The 17,271-nt window shown below is 41.9% G+C and overlaps 1 protein-coding gene and 1 pseudogene across 1 annotated transcript in view; both read left to right on the top strand.

Annotated features, from left to right (window-relative positions):
• The window catches only part of LOC124777965 (uncharacterized protein KIAA0513), a 257,665-nt gene that overhangs the window by 182,781 nt on the left and 57,613 nt on the right, over nt 1–17,271 (top strand). The gene's annotated exons all lie outside the window — the stretch shown is intronic.
• On the top strand, nt 7,830–7,947 carry LOC124778571 (annotated as a pseudogene).

Genomic DNA, 17,271 nt, shown 5'->3' on the forward strand with positions numbered 1-17,271 from the left:
GCCTGAGATTTTTTATTAGTATTATTCACAGGGTCATTAATATACAGCACAATGTACAGGTGCCAATATACTTCTCTGGGCAGACCCAAAGTTACTTTTCCATCTATCAATGACTCTCTGTGGAAAATAACTCGCTGCTTCACCACTACCAAAAAATCCTCAGCCCAGTCACAAATTTCTCTTACTTCCCCATAGAACTGAACTTTTGATAATAAGCATGGCTGTGATACTGAGTCAAATGCCATTCACAAATCAATGTTGTTGTGGTCTTCAGCCCTGACACTGGTTTGATGCAGCTGTCTATGCTACTCTATCCTGTGCAAGCTTCTTCATCTCCCAGTACCTACTGCAGCCTACATCCTTCTGAATCTGCTTAGTGTATTCATCTCTTGGTCTCCCTCTACGATTTTTACCCTCCACGCTGCCCTCCAATACTAAACTGGTGATACCTTGATGCCTCAGAACATGTCCTACCAACCGATCCCTTCTTCTCGTCAAGTTGCGCCACAAACTTCTCTTCTCCCCAATCCTATTCAATACCTCCTCATTAGTTATGTGATCTACCCATCTAATCTTCAGCATTCTTCTTTAGCACCACATTTCGAAAGCTTCTATTCTCTTCTTGTCCAAACTATTTATCGTCCATGTTTCACTTCCATACATGGCTACACTCCGTAAAAATACTTTCAGAAACGACTTCCTGACACTTAAACCTATACTCGATGTTAACAAATTTCTCTTCATCAGAAATGCTTTCCTTGCCATTGCCAGTCTACATTTTATATCCTCTCTACTTCGACCATCATCAGTTATTTTGCTCCCCAAATAGCAGAACTCCTTTACTACTTTAAGTGTCTCATTTCCTAATCTGATTCCCTCAGCATCATCCGACTTAATTCGATGACATTCCATTATCCTTGTTTTGCTTTTGTTGATGTTCATCTTATATCCTCTTTTCCAGACACTATCCATTCCATCCAACTGCTCTTGCAAGTCCTTTGCTGTCTCTGACAGAATTACAATGTCATCGGCGAACCTTAAAGTTTTTATTTCTTCTCCATGGGTTTTAATACCTACTCCGAATTTTTCTTTTGTCGCCTTTACTGTTTGCTCAATATACAGATTGAACCACAATCGGGGAGAGCCTACAACCCTGTCTCACTCCCTTCCCAACCACCGATTCCCTTTCATGTCCCTCGACTCTTATAACTGCCATCTGGTTTCTGTACAAATTGTAAATAGCTTTTCACTCCCTGTATTTTACCCCTGCCATCTTCAGAATTTAGAAGAGAGTATTCCAGTCAACATTGTCAAAAGCTTTCTCTAAGTCTACAAATGCTAGGAACATAGGTTAGCCTTTCCTTAATCTAGCTTCTAAGATAAGTCGTAGGGTCAGTATTACCTCACGTGTTCCAATATTTCTATGGAATCCAAACTGATCTTCCCCAAAGTCGGCTTCTACTAGTTTTTCCATTTGTCTGTAAAGAATTCGAGTTAGTATTTTGCAGCTGTGACTTATTAAACTGATAGTTCGGTAATTTTCACATCTGTCAACACCTGCTTCCTTTGGGATTGGAATTATTATATTCTTCTTGAAGTCTGAGGGTATTTTGCCTGTCTCATACATCTTGCTCACCAGATGGTAGAGTTTTGTCAGGACTGGCTCTCCCAAGGCTGTCAGTAGTTCTAATGGAATATTGTCTACTCCCGGAGCTTTGTTGCAACTCAGGTCTTTCAGTGCTCTGTCAAACTCTTCACGCAGTTTCATATCTCCCATTTCATCTTCATCTACATCCTCTTCCATTTCCATAATATTGCCCTCAAGAACATCGCCCTTGTATAGACCCTCTATATACTCCTTCCACCTTTCTGCTTTCCCTTCTTTGCTTAGAACTGGGTTTCCATCTGAGCTCTTGATATTCATACAAGTGGCTCTCTTTTCTCCAAAGGTCTCTTTAATTTTCCTGTAGGCAGTATCTATCCTACCCCTGGTGAGATAAGCCTCTACATCCTTACATTTGTCCTCTAGCCATCCTTGCTTAGCCATTTTGCACTTCCTGTCGATCTCATTTTTGAGACATTTGTATTCCTTTTTGCCCGCTTCATTTACTGCATTTTTATATTTTCTCCTTTCATAAATTAAATTCAATATTTCTTCTGTTACCCAAGGATTTCTACTAGCCCTCGTCTTTTTACCTACTTGCTCCTCTGCTGCCTTCATCACTTCTTCCCTCAAAGCTACCCATTCTTCTTCTACTGTATTTCTTTCCCCCATTCCTGTCAATTGTTCCCTTATGCTCTCCCTGAAACTCTGTACAACCTCTGGTTCTTTCAGTTTATCCAGGTCCCATCTCCTTAAATTCCCGCCTTTTTGCAGTTTCTTCAGTTTTAAACTACAGTTCATAACCAATAGATTGTGGTCAGAGTCCACATCTGCCCTGGAAATGTCTTACAATTTAAAACCTGGTTCCTAAATCTCTGTCTTACCATTATATAATCTATCTGAAACCTGTCAGTATCTCCAGGCTTCTTTCATGTATACAATCTTCTTTTATGATTCTTGAACAAAGTGTTAGCTATGATTAGGTTGTGCTCTGTGCAAAATTCTACCAGGCGGCTTGCTCTTTCGTTTCTTACCCCCAATCCATATTCACCTACTACGTTTCCTTCTCTCCCTTTTCCTACTGATGAATTCCAGTCACCCATGGCTATTAAATTTTCATCTCCCTTCACTATCTGAATAATTTCTTTTATTTCATCATACATTTCTTCAATTTCTTCATCATCTGCAGAGCTAGTTGGCATATAAACTTGTACTACTGTGGTAGGCGTGGGCTTTGTATCTATCTTGGCCACAATAATACGTTCACTATGCTGTTTGTAGTAGCTTACCCACATTCCTATTTTCCTATTCATTATTAAACCTACTCCTGCATTACCCCTATTTGATTTTGTGTTTATAGCCCTGTAGTCACCTGACCAGAAGTCTTGTTCCTCCTGCCACCGAACTTCACTAATTCCCACTATATCTAACTTTAACCTATCCATTTCCCTTTTTAAATTTTCTAACCTACCTGCCCGATTAAGGGACCTGACATTCCACGCTCTGATCCATAGAATGCCAGTTTTCTTTCTCCTGATAATGACATGCTCTCGAGTAGTCCCCGCCCGGAGATCCGAATGGGGGACTATTTTACCTCCGGAATGTTTTACCCAAGAGGACGCCATCATCATTTAACCATACAGTAAAGCTGCATGCCCTCGGGAAAAATTACGGCCGTAGTTTCCCCTTGCTTTCAGCCGTTCGCAGTACCAGCACAGCAAGGCCGTTTTGGTTAGTGTTACAAGGCCAGATCAGTCAATCATCCAGACTGTTGCCCCTGCAACTACTGAAAAGGCTGCTGCCCCTCTTCAGGAACCACACGTTTGTCTGGCTTCTCAACAGACACCCCTCCATTGTGGTTGCACCTACGGTACGGCTATCTGTATCGCTGAGGCACGCAAGCTTCCCCACCAACAGCAAGGTCCATGGTTCATGGGGGTAGTACAAATCGATAAATACTGCATCTACCTGACTGCCTTGATCCATGGCTTTCCCTCTGTCATGTGAGAGAACTGCAAGTTGGATTTGAAACATGATCAGTGTTTTCAAATCCAAGATAATTGGCTTGGAGGTGGTCATCTGTTTGGGATACTTCATTATATTTGAGCTCAGAGTATGTTATTAAGACTCTACAAAAGTGAATGTCAAGGATATTCAGCAGTAGTTTTGTGGATCACTTCTGCTATCTTTCTTGTAGATGGGTGTGATCTGCACCTTCTTCCAATTACTGAGTGTCATTGGAGGATGACCTTTTTACAGACAGCATTGGTAATTCAGGTGTTTACAGAGATTGTTAATACTGGAAGTTAGCTGGAAAGAATGATCTACATACAAAAATTTATAAGCTAAAGTACGGACAATTGTCACATCAATTCCAAAATTTTGAGGAGGGTAGTGAAATTTTCTGTTATTAACTGATTTGAGATAAAAATGTGTTTGTTTATTGTATTGAACAAAAACTTAAACAAAGGAATACTACTTGCAAGCATTACCTGCAGTGCTGTGTAACTGATTTAATTCCCTCAATAATTGAATAGTATGTTGAAACTTGTGGATCATCGTGCCTAATTAGCACATGAGTTTTACAATTTTCAGGCAACAATAACAGAATATTTTAAAAACTCATATTTCTTCACTCACTGTTTTGATGATCACAATAAAATAGATACAAATCCAGCATCTCTGTTTCTTGCATTAAAACTGATTTTTTTTTTTTTTTGGAAATATCATAATTATTCTACTTACAAACAAACATAGTTTTTTATTTTAAATTTATGTTTTGTTTCCACAAAAAAATCTTGAAAGGATAAGATCATACTTGGATCATTCCAGTGACTGACAGAGAGCTCTGCAGAGACTAGCCTTTTTCATGGAGTTTCAATTAAATTCACAACTTGCAGCCTTTTCCAGAACTGATTGTGGCCCTCTGGTTCCAAAACAGGTGCAATACTTGAACCAGAGACTTCAAAGGTTCTATTACAATCTAGGCTGTGATGTCTTGGACTTGTGCCATAGAGTTGAGAACTGTTAAGGCCTGCTAAAAAGGTTAGATGTGCACTACACGCCAGAGATTGCTACCCAGATATCTAGCTGTATGTGGTGTGCACACAAGGTTTTAATTAGATTAGATGATTCTCCATTCAATTCAGATGATGATAGCTTAGGAGATTTGGAAGTATCAGTGTAATACCCAAAGAAATACCCTGTACAAGCAAGAATATTAAAATCATAGTGATTAGTGCCAAATCATTTGTAACAAGGTGCCAGGTTTGAAGCTTGAAACATTTCTGCATACAATTAAGACATAAACTGTTTGAAAGTTTGAGTCCAACAGTAGCAAATCATCTTGTTATTTTACAGAGGTTCTTGTACAAGATAAAAAGCTTTGGAACAGGCAGGAGAAAGAAAGAAGACTTAGACTTAAACATCCCATTTAGAGACGGAGCAAAAGTTCAAAGTAGGAAAGTATGGGGAACAAAATCAGCTATGCCCTATAGAAAGGAACCATTCTGGAATTTGCCTGGAGAAATTTAGGAAAATCATAGGAAACCTAAATCTGCATGGCCGGATGGGGATTTCAACTGTCCTCCCTAAAGCAAATACAGTGGGCTACTGTGCTACCTAGCTTGTTGGATTGGAGCAGAAAATAATTCACTATCTTGATGACTCAAAGGAGACAATAATTGTTGATCAAATTAGCATGTTGTAAATTTCACTGCAGTAATTACTGAGGTGATCTCTTGGAATATGCTGCACCCTTACGTCATCAGAAATAATTGTCTTGCACCAAAATGTTTTGACATTCATGATTTACTTGTAGTCTCTTCACTTCTCCATCACAAAACTTTTCATTAACTGTCTGACTGAGCAAACATTATGCAAAATACTGTGCGAAAACTGAGACATAGCTGTGTCTTGAACTGAACAAGTGGTTGCAGCCGTGATCATTTATGTAACTCTTTAGTGTTTACTTCCCTGTTAAGACTAAGGATATAATTATGATTTTATAACCCAGATGACTTTCCTACAAGATTTATGATATAATTTTGCTGGACAATTTAGACTAACAAAATTACAATAATGATTTTTTTATCAACATTATCCTCTTTTGATAAAATCATCAGAATTTCCATATATGCTTTATTTTTAATATTTTTTTTTCTTATTTACTTTGGGCTTTAACATTTACCTACATTAACTATAATATTAATTAATATAATCATCTTTCCAGGAAGTAAAACTCTTTGCAATGTTACATCATTCTTCATAAATACCTAGAACTAAATGACATTAACAATACTATGTCTCACATATCCCTGTTATTACTTGATTTAGTTAACTATTTCATTTATAGAATAATAAATATAATAAAATGGAAAACATTAGAAAAATGAACACAATTGAACAGTACTAATGATATCCCATGACAAAATAAGAATAGAAAGATTTATTATGAAAAATGAGATGTACAAGTGTACTGTGTTCTATAGTAATTACATGTTTCATATTCTATGGTATGCAAATCTCTGTTTCATTACAGCATTACAAACTCTCCTTAAAAGTGGTGTAGCTCACATAATGCTAGGTACAAAAATCTAACTAAAATATGACAAAAAACAAAGATGATGTCACTTACCAAACGAAAGCTCTGGCAGGTCGAAAGACACACAAACAAACACAAACATACACACAAAATTCAAGCTTTCACAACAAACTGTTGCCTCATCAGGAAAGAGGGAAGGAGAGGGAAAGACGAAAGGATGTGGGTTTTAAGGGAGAGGGTAAGGAGTCATTCCAATCCCGGGAGCGGAAAGACTTACCTTAGGGGGAAAAAAGGACGGGTATACACTCGCACACACACACACACACACATATCCATCCACACATATACAGACACCATATGTGTGGATGGATATGTGTGTGTGTGCGAGTGTATACCCGTCCTTTTTTTCCCCCTAAGGTAAGTCTTTCCGCTCCCTGGATTGGAATGACTCCTTACCCTCTCCCTTAAAACCCACATCCTTTCGTCTTTCCCTCTCCTTCCCTCTTTCCTGATGAGGCAACAGTTTGTTGCGAAAGCTTGAATTTTGTGTGTATGTTTGTGATTGTTTGTGTGTCTTTCGACCTGCCAGCGCTTTCGTTTGGTAAGTCACATCATCTTTGTTTTTTGATATATTTTTCCCACGTGGAATGTTTCCCTCTATTATATTAACTAAAATATGAAATTGACAGCAGCAGATTTTTTGTGGTGAATCTTAATGTGTATCAGGAAGTTAGGTTAATGGGAAATACAGATGGTGTATTTGTCACAGTAGGTAAAAACTGAAGTTCAGGTCAGATTGTTTGGACAATACTCATTATCAAGGGTGGACATAAACTTATAACTGGATCCTTCTATAAACCATCAGTCTCACACCCCAATATAATCAAAATCTTTATAGAAAAATATATATAAGTTTTCCAATCACACTGTCATCATCAAAAGAGACTTTAATTTTCAACAACAATTGGGAAATTACAACTTTGTAAGTGGTGGGCATGAGAAGGCATCCTGTAAAACATTACTGAGTGTCTATGTGGGAAGCAACTAATTTGGACAGTGATTGAGAATGCTTATATTATTCTTTGGCTGACTGGCTGGGTTTACTCTTAGTTCTAGTTTTACAGTTCTCTGCTTACTTTTGTTGTTGAGCTCCATTCTGATTAATCAAGTGAATAAATTTTGTTAACTCAGTTTGTGTGTGTTTCTGTTTATTTATGGCTGAGATGATAGAGGCTGCCTATAAATTGGTGACCCCAAAATTACAAGAAAAAGCGAGACCTCATGCAATGTACAATGTGAAACAATGATTTCATGTCATAATGTTAAGCAAAGCCAGGCAGGAAGACAGTTTTATGCCCACAAAAGAACTGACAGAAACAGTTTAGGGGTCTGCAAAATCCAATTGCAGTATGAGATGACATGAGTTTATACCAACAAATGTTGAATACGACAGACAATTTGCTTGCTGAGTCTAACGTGGTTTCTACTCTGAAGATGAAAACACAAATACTGAAGTTCTTGTTGAAGAATCCTGAACTGTTCTTCACAATGCTGGGTTTGTCATTCATGAAAAGCAGCATTACATGTGATTATACAAAGTTTGCTGTAGTGCTTAACAGCTTAGATGCCCAAGCAGTCAAAATGGTGTCAGATGTTATTTTGAAACCATCTTCACAAACTTGAGGCAACGGCTTTGCCGCAGTGGATACACCGGTTCCCGTCAGATCACCGAAGTTAAGCGCTGTCGGGCGTAGCCGGCACTTGGATGGGTGACCATCCGGGCCGCCATGTGCTGTTGCCATTTTTTGGGGTGCACTCAGCCTCGTGATGCCAACTGAGGAGCTACTCGACCAAATAGTAGCGGCTCTGGTCAAAGAAAACCATCGTAACGACCGGGAGAGCGGTGTGCTGACCACACGCCCCTCCTATCCACGTCCTCACCTGAGGATGACGCGGCGGTCGGATGGTCCCGATGGACCACTTGTGGCCTGATGACGGAGTGCTTTTTTTCACAAACTTGAAGGACACTTGGGTCAGAAGGATGTGTAAATCATTGGATCTACAAATGCAACAAGTGCTTCAGTTCAAGTGTATCGGTGATAGAATACCATCTGATTTCTGGTGTCATCTGAGGAGCATCATGGAAGTGGAAGCAATATCAGATGAAACACTATGGCATGTATGGCTAATGAAACTACTGCTTTCAGCAAAAATGGTGATGACATGTGAGAAGAGTGACATTAATTCTGTGCCTGCAGTAGAGACAAGGTGCATGCTGCAGTGGGGCAGGAGAGTACCTCAGCGGTGGCACAGGTAGCTACTGACATCAACACTGAGGATACTGCAGTGATTCAAGTTGAGTAACAGACAAACATCAATGAGCAGCTCTGAAGTCTAAAAGATGGACCAATCCAGAAGCAATTGTTGGCATTGATGATGCCTAATCAGACCGGTGCAAGGTAAGATAAAGAAGAGGGGTATCCATCTGGCCAGCAGAACCAAACAGATGGCACAAGGAGGACAAAATCATGAGGTGCATTGGTACTGCAAGCATTTTGGTGACCAAGCCATGAGATGCACATCTCCTTATGCATTCCCCAATGGGCTTACTGGCCTGCAGTAGGCATAGCAGGCTGTAGAGTTCCACAAGAATACCAAACTGTAGATGAGTAAGTTGCTGCTACTTCCACAGACACCAAAGGTGACATAGTCAAAAATAGGCAAATCCAGCTCTCAATATTGGCACAGGTATTCATGACAAATTGACAATATCCACACATACAGCAAAGCAAGTGTACCTGCTCACGTTATCACATCAGTTATACATGAAAGACAGGAAGGCAGACCAGTGCTATCTTACTGATCTGGGCTCAGATGTATTATGCTGCCATCCAGGTGAAATATGATGACTACAGTGCTGGGTGTCACTCTCCATCTTATGGCAACTAAAAATTCATCCATTGTTACTTATCATGAGTATGAAGTGACAGTTGACTTGGGATTTACTAAAAAGTTCAAGTAGAGGTTCATACTGGCAGATTTTAGTGAACCAATATTAGATGCAGACTTCACACACCACCAAGGACTGGAACTAAATCCAAGTACAGCACAAATTAAGATGGACAGCGAAGGGGTAACAGGTGCTATAGGCAGAAGTCCTAACAATATCATTGGCTGACCCAGTAGTTTGGTTTGTCCAGAAGCTAGACAAGAGGTTGTCAGCCAGCTGCAGAAGGTATTGCATACCATGGTGCATCCTGTTAAGACACCCAGTCATCCAGTCTCTCAACAGCCATGGATACTAGCCTCTGATCACTTCTCAGTAGTGGCAGCAGAATTTGAAAAGTTGTTACAAGTGGGCATCATACAATTGCAAAATAAAGATGGTGAATGGAGGCTTTGCAGTGGTTACTGGCATTCTAAGCAAATGAACAATCCCCAAAAACTATTGTGTACCTAACATAAAGGATTTCATGAATGTTTTAGCCACAGCCACACTCTTCAGATGATGGAACTGCAAGGAGGTCTGTGACCAGATTTTGGACACAGAAGAAGATATTTTCAAGATTGCTGTGATAATCACTTATGGTTTGTTTGAATACTTATGCATGCCATTTTGTTTAAGGAATGCAGCTCAGTCATGGCAAAGATATGTAGACGGAATACCATGGGGCTTGGACTTCTGCTTTGCCTACCTCAATGATGTTTTGATATTTTCAAAGACACTGAATTATATGAGGAACACTTTAAGGTTGTGTTCAACAGGGTACATAAATATGGTATGGTGATAAATGAGGCAAATGTGTTCTGCTTCAGAAATAGGTGACATTTCTCAGTCACTAGGTCTCAGCTGCCAGTATTCATCCTCTCAAAGAGAAGATAGAAATCATTAAGAATATCCCTCAGCCAGAGAAATCATTAAGAATATCCCTCAGCCAGCAGATTGCCAGCAATTAAGAAAATTCCTGAGGTTGTCAATTTTTGCTGATGTCACCTACCTGGAGCAGCAGAAATGCAGTTGCCATTGACACACTGGCAAGTAACAACACTACAGGTAGGCATTCACTGCCAGGGCTGCCCATTATTATTATTATGAGTCAGAAACATACAAATTTGGAGTGGCTTGCAGGAGCATGTGGCTTATGGTTTGTTCTTGTCCACAATCACAGGACGTATCTTCTGTTATGAAGCCCCGTCTCTTCAGGTTGTCTCTGTATCGTCCAACTCCTGATTGTAATCTGTTTAAAGATTTCCACATCAGCCAGCTCTCGTCATGTCCAAGTGGTAGTTCTTCAGCTTCTGGTGTCTGCAGGTGAGGCGTCGACTTCTTCCATAACTCTAATCTTGCCTTCTCTGGTGAAATAGTGAGCTTCTCGGATGTTCTCAGGAAACTCTTTCGCGATCTCAGCCATTGCTGTGGTGGATTATGTCTGTGCAGTGGGTGGACACTGTCTTGTTCCACTTTAAGTCTCTCCTTGTTGGCAGTTGACCATCATATCAATGAATATAGAAGGGATGCCCATGATGCAGATGCATTGCAAAGCTAAGGGCTAGTTTACAAAAAGCAATCCTCTTAACCCTCTAGTCAATAATGAACCATTAGCAACAGTGATCGATGCCAGCCACCTAACAGGCTATCAGGGTGGCTCTCCACCAAAATTTCAAGAATAGTTCGAAACCTTTGAGATTTTCTCCCAGAAACTGATGGAGGCCCAATCTGAATGGTGTGTGTGATTCAAAGCTGTCGGCCATTTATGAAGCCATACAACACTTTTGTCCTTACAATGAAGCTAGACTACTTACAGTCTACACAGATCATAAGCCAATTACTTTCATTTTTTGCAAAATCAGACAAGATTGTTTATACTGGCAGTTCTGCTGGCTATAGCTTACTGGGCAATTCACAACAAACATAAGACACATAAGAGGGATAGGAAATGTAGTGACTGACTTTTTTTCTAGAGTCACTGTAATCACTGTTGCAATAAATTGCAGTCAGCTGAGAGCAGTGCAAGCTACTGATGAGTAGCTGCAACAGTATTTGCAAGATGGTTCAATATCTCTTCAGTTGAAACAAGTGTGGTTGCTAGGCAAAAAGTGCCTTATTGGGTGTGATGTATCTAGCTCTCACTTACACCATTCATGCCCAAAATACTATGAAGGGTACTTTTTGATAGCATTTACAACCTCTCCCACCTCAATGCAAAAGTCACCATCATCTGGTGATGGAGAAATTTGTGCGGCACAGTATTAAAAAAGACTGTTGCCAATGGTTAAGAGTGTGTGTAGCATGTCAACAATGCAAAGTTGGTAGATATGTACACAAACCAGTGGGAGCATTTTCTAAAGCAAAATGTCATTTCTCTCATGTTCACATAAACTTCATGGGCCCACATCCACCATCAGAGGGAAGTTGCTAAACATGGTGGAGAAAAAATGCCAGCCTTGGAGGTCGGCATACAGTTCCACATCCAGATTCAAGACAAAAGTTTATCTAGCAAAATCAGATCAGGTGAATTCTGAAAACACATGCATGAAAATGAGGAACTGGCAATGCAGCACATCAGAATGTACAGGGAACATGTATCACCACACAGTACCAAACTAACCATCGTACCTCAGTGAGTAGACTGCTCAAATATCAAATCCACATCCACCATGGAGCTATGGTTTGAAACCTTGTCAGGTTCCTTTCTTATTTTTTAGATGTTCCTTATTCTCATTGTTTATAAGCAGGACATCACAAGCCTCTGCACACAAACTAACAACTGGACTCGTGCAATAGGCCCCTGTAGACAGCCTAATACCCTCATGGTGAACTGCATCCAGCATTTTTAGGTATGAAGGCCTTGCTTACCTATGAATCTGGCATCCGCATTCAAGCCGGGGCTGCACAAATGCCTTATAAAGTTGGAGCAGACGTGCGCTGTCAGCTCCCCAAGACCGATGACTGACACATTTCAGGATGTTTAAAGCTTCAAGACATCTCAGTTTCAGTTCTTTAAGGTGTGGCAACCATGTTAACTTGTCATCAAATATAAGACCCAGATACCTCATCTTCTCCTTAAAAGTGAAAATGGTGTCCCCCAGTTTTAAAACGGGCAAATTAAACAGACAGTGGGAATGATAAACTGTTTTCTCAAATGAGAATTTAAAACCTGTGGTGCAAGACCATTCCTCCAACTGCCTGATCATCAGCTGTAATTGCCGAGTGGCCATGGTGAGGCTGGAGGATGCACAGAAGATGAAGAAGTCATCCACAAACAAGGAACATAGTACTGGACATCGCACTGTGGTGGTAATACTCCAACCCTGTATCTAAAATATCTGTCCGAGAGAAAGGATCGGATGAAGGTTGGGAGACGTCCGCGGAAGCCCCACTGATGGAGCTGCAATAAAATATTATGCCACCAGGTAGTGTCATAGGCCTTTTCCAAATCAAAGAAAACACCGATAAGGTGTTGCTGATGAAGGAAGGCTTGTTGAATTCTACCTTCGAGCAGGGTCAGGTTATCGAGAGTGGAGCGATACCTCCTGAACCCATACTCAAGAAAAAAGTTTATCTAGCAAAATCAGATGAGTAGGGACCTGGTTTCAAGAACCCACATGAGATGCTGATTGATCATTTGCTCCAGTGTCTTTATGATGCAGCTTGTCAGGCTAATACTATGGTAACTACCAGTTTCTGTCTGATCCTTCCCTGGTTTTAAAATTGGGATTAGAATAGATTCTTTCCATGAGTTGGGAAAGTCGCCAGTGATCCAAATTTTATTGAAGAGCTGAAGGAGAACTTCCTTCGACCATCAGTCCAACTGTTGCAACATGCTGTAGGTTATCAGGTCGTGTCCAGAGGTCATATCACAAGCAACCAACAATGCAGAATCCAGCTCCCACAGAGAGAAAGGCTGGTTGTATTCTTCTATGTTAGTGGAACAAAAATCAAGAGCAACCTTCCCCTGGGCCTCCTGATATCAATGGAAGGTGGGATCCTGGCTGGAATCAGCCGTAATCGATTTATATAATTCAGCCATTGTCTGGGCTACGTCCCTCATCAATGTCACAAGAGACCTCTATATTCATACAGCTGCTATTGACGGTTGAGAGTTGTGCCTTGAGACCCTCCTGATGGCTTCCCATACTTTACTAGTGGATGTGGACTTATTGATGGAGTTCAGGAATGCTTGCCAAGACCTCTGCTTACTCTCCTGAATGATTCTCCTTGCCTTTGCTTGTGCCATTCGAAAGTATGCAAGATTCGCCTCTGTATGGCATCGATTGAACCTGCACATAGCTGCCCTCCTGTGCCGGACTGCAAAATGACACTCATCATTTCACAAAGGGACAGGTCACCGTCCAGGCACTTTCACAGACTTTGGGATGGGTGCATCAGTGGCATGGTGAATCACAACTGTAATGTGATCCACCCAGTCCTGGATGGCATCACAGTGTTCGAAAACAGCGAACTGCCTGTAAAGCATCCAGTTAGCCTTCTTGAGCAACCATTGCGGTAGCTTTCTTCCAGGATCTGCTCCATCAGACAGATGGATCCATATAGGGAAATGGTCACTGCTATAAAGGTCATCATCCACTGACCACTGAGCAGTGTCCCCAAGAGCAGGTGAGCAGAAGGAGAGGTCTATGGTGGTTGACAAACCTGTAGCAGTGCTAATATGTGTGGCTTGACCCATGTTCAGCAGTATAAGATATGTGGCTTGTAGCATATCCTCAAGTGTCCGACCCTTGGGGCATGTGGTGTTAGAACCCCATAGAGCATTGTGTGCATTGAATTACCCCAAAAGGAGAAAGGGAGGGGTAGTTCATCAAGAAGGTTAGTGAGGTCCCCACGATCAAGAGGCTCATGGGGTGGTAAGTACACACAGCACACCGTAATGTCAACATGAGCCACTATCTGAACAGCAACCACTTATAGTGTTGTTGTTATGGGAATAGGTGAGGAGTGAAAAGTGTCCTTTATGAAGACTGCAATCCCATCTTTTGCCCTCTCACCAGTAAGGTCATCATCTCTATAAAGGTGATAGCCTCCAGGTACAGGAGTGTCAGTCTCTCTAAATTGAGTCTCTTGAAGGCAGAGGCAAAAGGGTCTGTCCTGTACAAGGGGTCTCAGTTCTGCCAGATGAGTCCTGTATCCATTTATAATTCCACTGGAGTTTGGGAGCCACTTCATCAATGTGGTCTTGATTTACCCCTGTGTCTGCTCCGAGGTGGTGAGGCACTTGTAGAGCAAGGCGAAGTTTTAGGACTGACTGGGTCTGGTGATGAGGCATCAAAATCTATGATGTCCTCGTCATCAATCAGATGTGCCAGAATGACATCTGATGGTGCCCGATCAGCTGTCAACCTGAATGTTGGGATCCTTTCCTTACTCCCCTTCCCAGCAAGGATGAGGGGGAAAGGGGGCGGTGGGAGCCACTTTTTGTTGAAGAAACTTTGCATTGAGGGGAACTCTGCTTTTGGCGTGCCTTTGGGCTGTGCACTGTGGAAGCAGGACTTGTCTCTTCCGTTGTAGCTGTCTGGATCGCTATGTCTTTCACTTTACTTTGGCACATACAGGTGCAAGTACACATGTCAGAGGTGGATAAGGGAACACTGGACATTGTCTGAATCGAAGCATCGACCTTAGTAACAGGTTTCTGCACCAACGAAGCATAAGAAGTGGTAAAGACAGGGGGTTTCATTGCCTGATAGTCCTTTTTGGCGTCTGCATAGGGGATCAACTTGGTTACGTTAATTTCCTGAATTTTCCATTCCTCTGCAAAAACTGGGCAAGCTCAGCTCCAGACTGGATGGCTCCCAGAGCAGTTAATGCAGACCGCTGGAGATGGATAGTTGGTCTCAGATTCATGGGGTGCCTTTCCACACTCCCCACAAGTTGCTTCACCTCTGCAACTCAGCGTTGTATGGCCAAAATGCTGGCATTTGAAGCACTGTATAGGGTTAGGTACATAGGGCCGAACCCTAAGATGGAGGAAACCTGCCATGATGTGTTCAGAGAATTGAAGGTCACAATTGTAGTGGCAGTCTTCTCAATCTCTCCATTGTTCTTGCAAGTCCTTTGTTCCACATCTATGATCCCCTGTGGTGCCCATTCTTGTTTGAATTCAGCAACATCTATATCCATAATATCCCGGCAAGTTAGCACACCTTTGCTGGAGTTAAGGGAGTTATGCAATTCAACAATGATGTCATACTCACTCAGTTTCTGGGACTTCTTAAGGAGTTCCACCTGCTTCACCCGGTTAGTCTCAACAAGCAAGGAACCATTGCGCTACCACTTAACAGACTTTATGGTACCAGCCAGCCCTTCCAAGCCTTTATGAATAGAGAAGAGGGACACTTTCTCAAATGACCCCTCCTTCCTCTTGATCACTACAAATACACTGTTATTCATGACTCCTTGAGCCCTGTTACTGACAACAAAATGACTAGCAGGAGGACTAGCCTCCCGCATTCTTTTTGATGAATGGGTGTGAGAACTCCCAGGCAGTACACCCTTCCCGCTGGGAGAAGAAGAAGAAAAGTTTGACGGTTCCATCTCGGTCCCATGAGCAGCTATGGGAATAAGGGTCCACTCAGACAGACAGAGCCTAAGTAAGCCTTATACAACTGAGGTGCGGCAGGTTCCCCAGAGGTTGCTCGCTAACAACTGTTCCACCTCAACAGCCATGCATCTCATCGGCACGCAGTACACCTTGAGATTGAGGTTTTTTTGTAGAGGTTTATTCCATCCTCGCCATCTGGATGATCAAGCCATGATCCCCTTCTCTGCGACACACAATGTTCCCCCGCCGAGCCACATGGTGATTGCTGATGCATGTCCAGAGCTTACGGTGACAGAGAACTAGCGGTGCTTACCAGTCCCCAGCTCAGGAACCCCAGGGTCGCCAAGCCCGTACTCAGCAAACAAATCCTGAGCCCCTGAGGGCCATCAAATGCAGCAAACCTTTGAAAGCAGTCATGTGATCTACAAACTAAACTGCAACCACTGTGCTGCCTTCTATGTGGGCATGACAGACAGCCAGCAAGCTGATGTCTGCATGAATGTCCACTGACTACCTGTGGCCAGAAGACAACTGGACAACCTAGTTGCTGAACATGCTGCCCAGCACAATATGCTTCACTTCAGTGACTGCTTCACAGCCTCTACCAAGCACAGGTAGGCACTCTTCCTGCAATATATCCTACGATCCCATAAGCCCACCTGGCCACACCCTTTGCTAGTCCCTGTCTTTCACCCACTTATCTGCTTCCCTGCTCCCACTCCAGCATGAAGCAGCTTTCTATTCCACAAACATACCCAATAGTTTTTTATTCCTCTTCTACTTCTCTCCTTTTCCACTACAGCACCTAGCAGTCCTTCTGTGTCTCAACCACATTTCTGCATCATCTTTCCCAGTTCCTCCGCTGCTGTTCCTCCCTGTCCCTGCCCCAGCATCCTCCTTACCCCCATCACACATAGATTGCTTCTCCCATTGGGTGCAGTTTGCTGCACACAGGCCAGCATTAGGGACCAGAGAAAGTATCATGTGTGTGGGAGTTGCAGTTGTGTGAATGTGAGTGTCTTTTCTACTTTAGAAGAAGGCCTTTTCGCCAGAAGCTCAAGTGCATAGCTCTCTTTTTGTTATTTTGTCTGTATCTCAGAGTCTCCTCTATGTGGTGAGTAGCAATCTATCCTTTTCATAATATTGTCAATATCTAGGAAAAGGTATGATTTGCTTGACTGGATAATCTCTATCATCCACTAGTTTTGTCTTTTAGCTTGCTACACAATTGGCTGACAAAACTATAAAGCCATGAAGGTGGCACAAATGTCAAACAGGATAGAATGTACCGTATGCCTGGATATGCAAATGATTAGTATTTGAGCTCAACCACACAAATTGGGTAGGAATAATTTCATCTATATTCTCTATACAATGTGAATATTAATAAAACTAATGAACTGCAGGGACAGATTCCTGACTGGAAATGGAGGAAAAAAGGTCCTATTAACATGTGTCCAAAAATGGATGGTGTACGTGCAATGACAACAAATCATCCCAGAAAACAGTACAGAGTTGCATCGCATCCATGTCACAAAAGATGTTCAAAGTGGCTTCCATGGGAT

Source organism: Schistocerca piceifrons, chromosome 2, assembly GCF_021461385.2.
Source record: "Schistocerca piceifrons isolate TAMUIC-IGC-003096 chromosome 2, iqSchPice1.1, whole genome shotgun sequence".
Lineage (NCBI taxonomy): Eukaryota > Metazoa > Arthropoda > Insecta > Orthoptera > Acrididae > Schistocerca > Schistocerca piceifrons.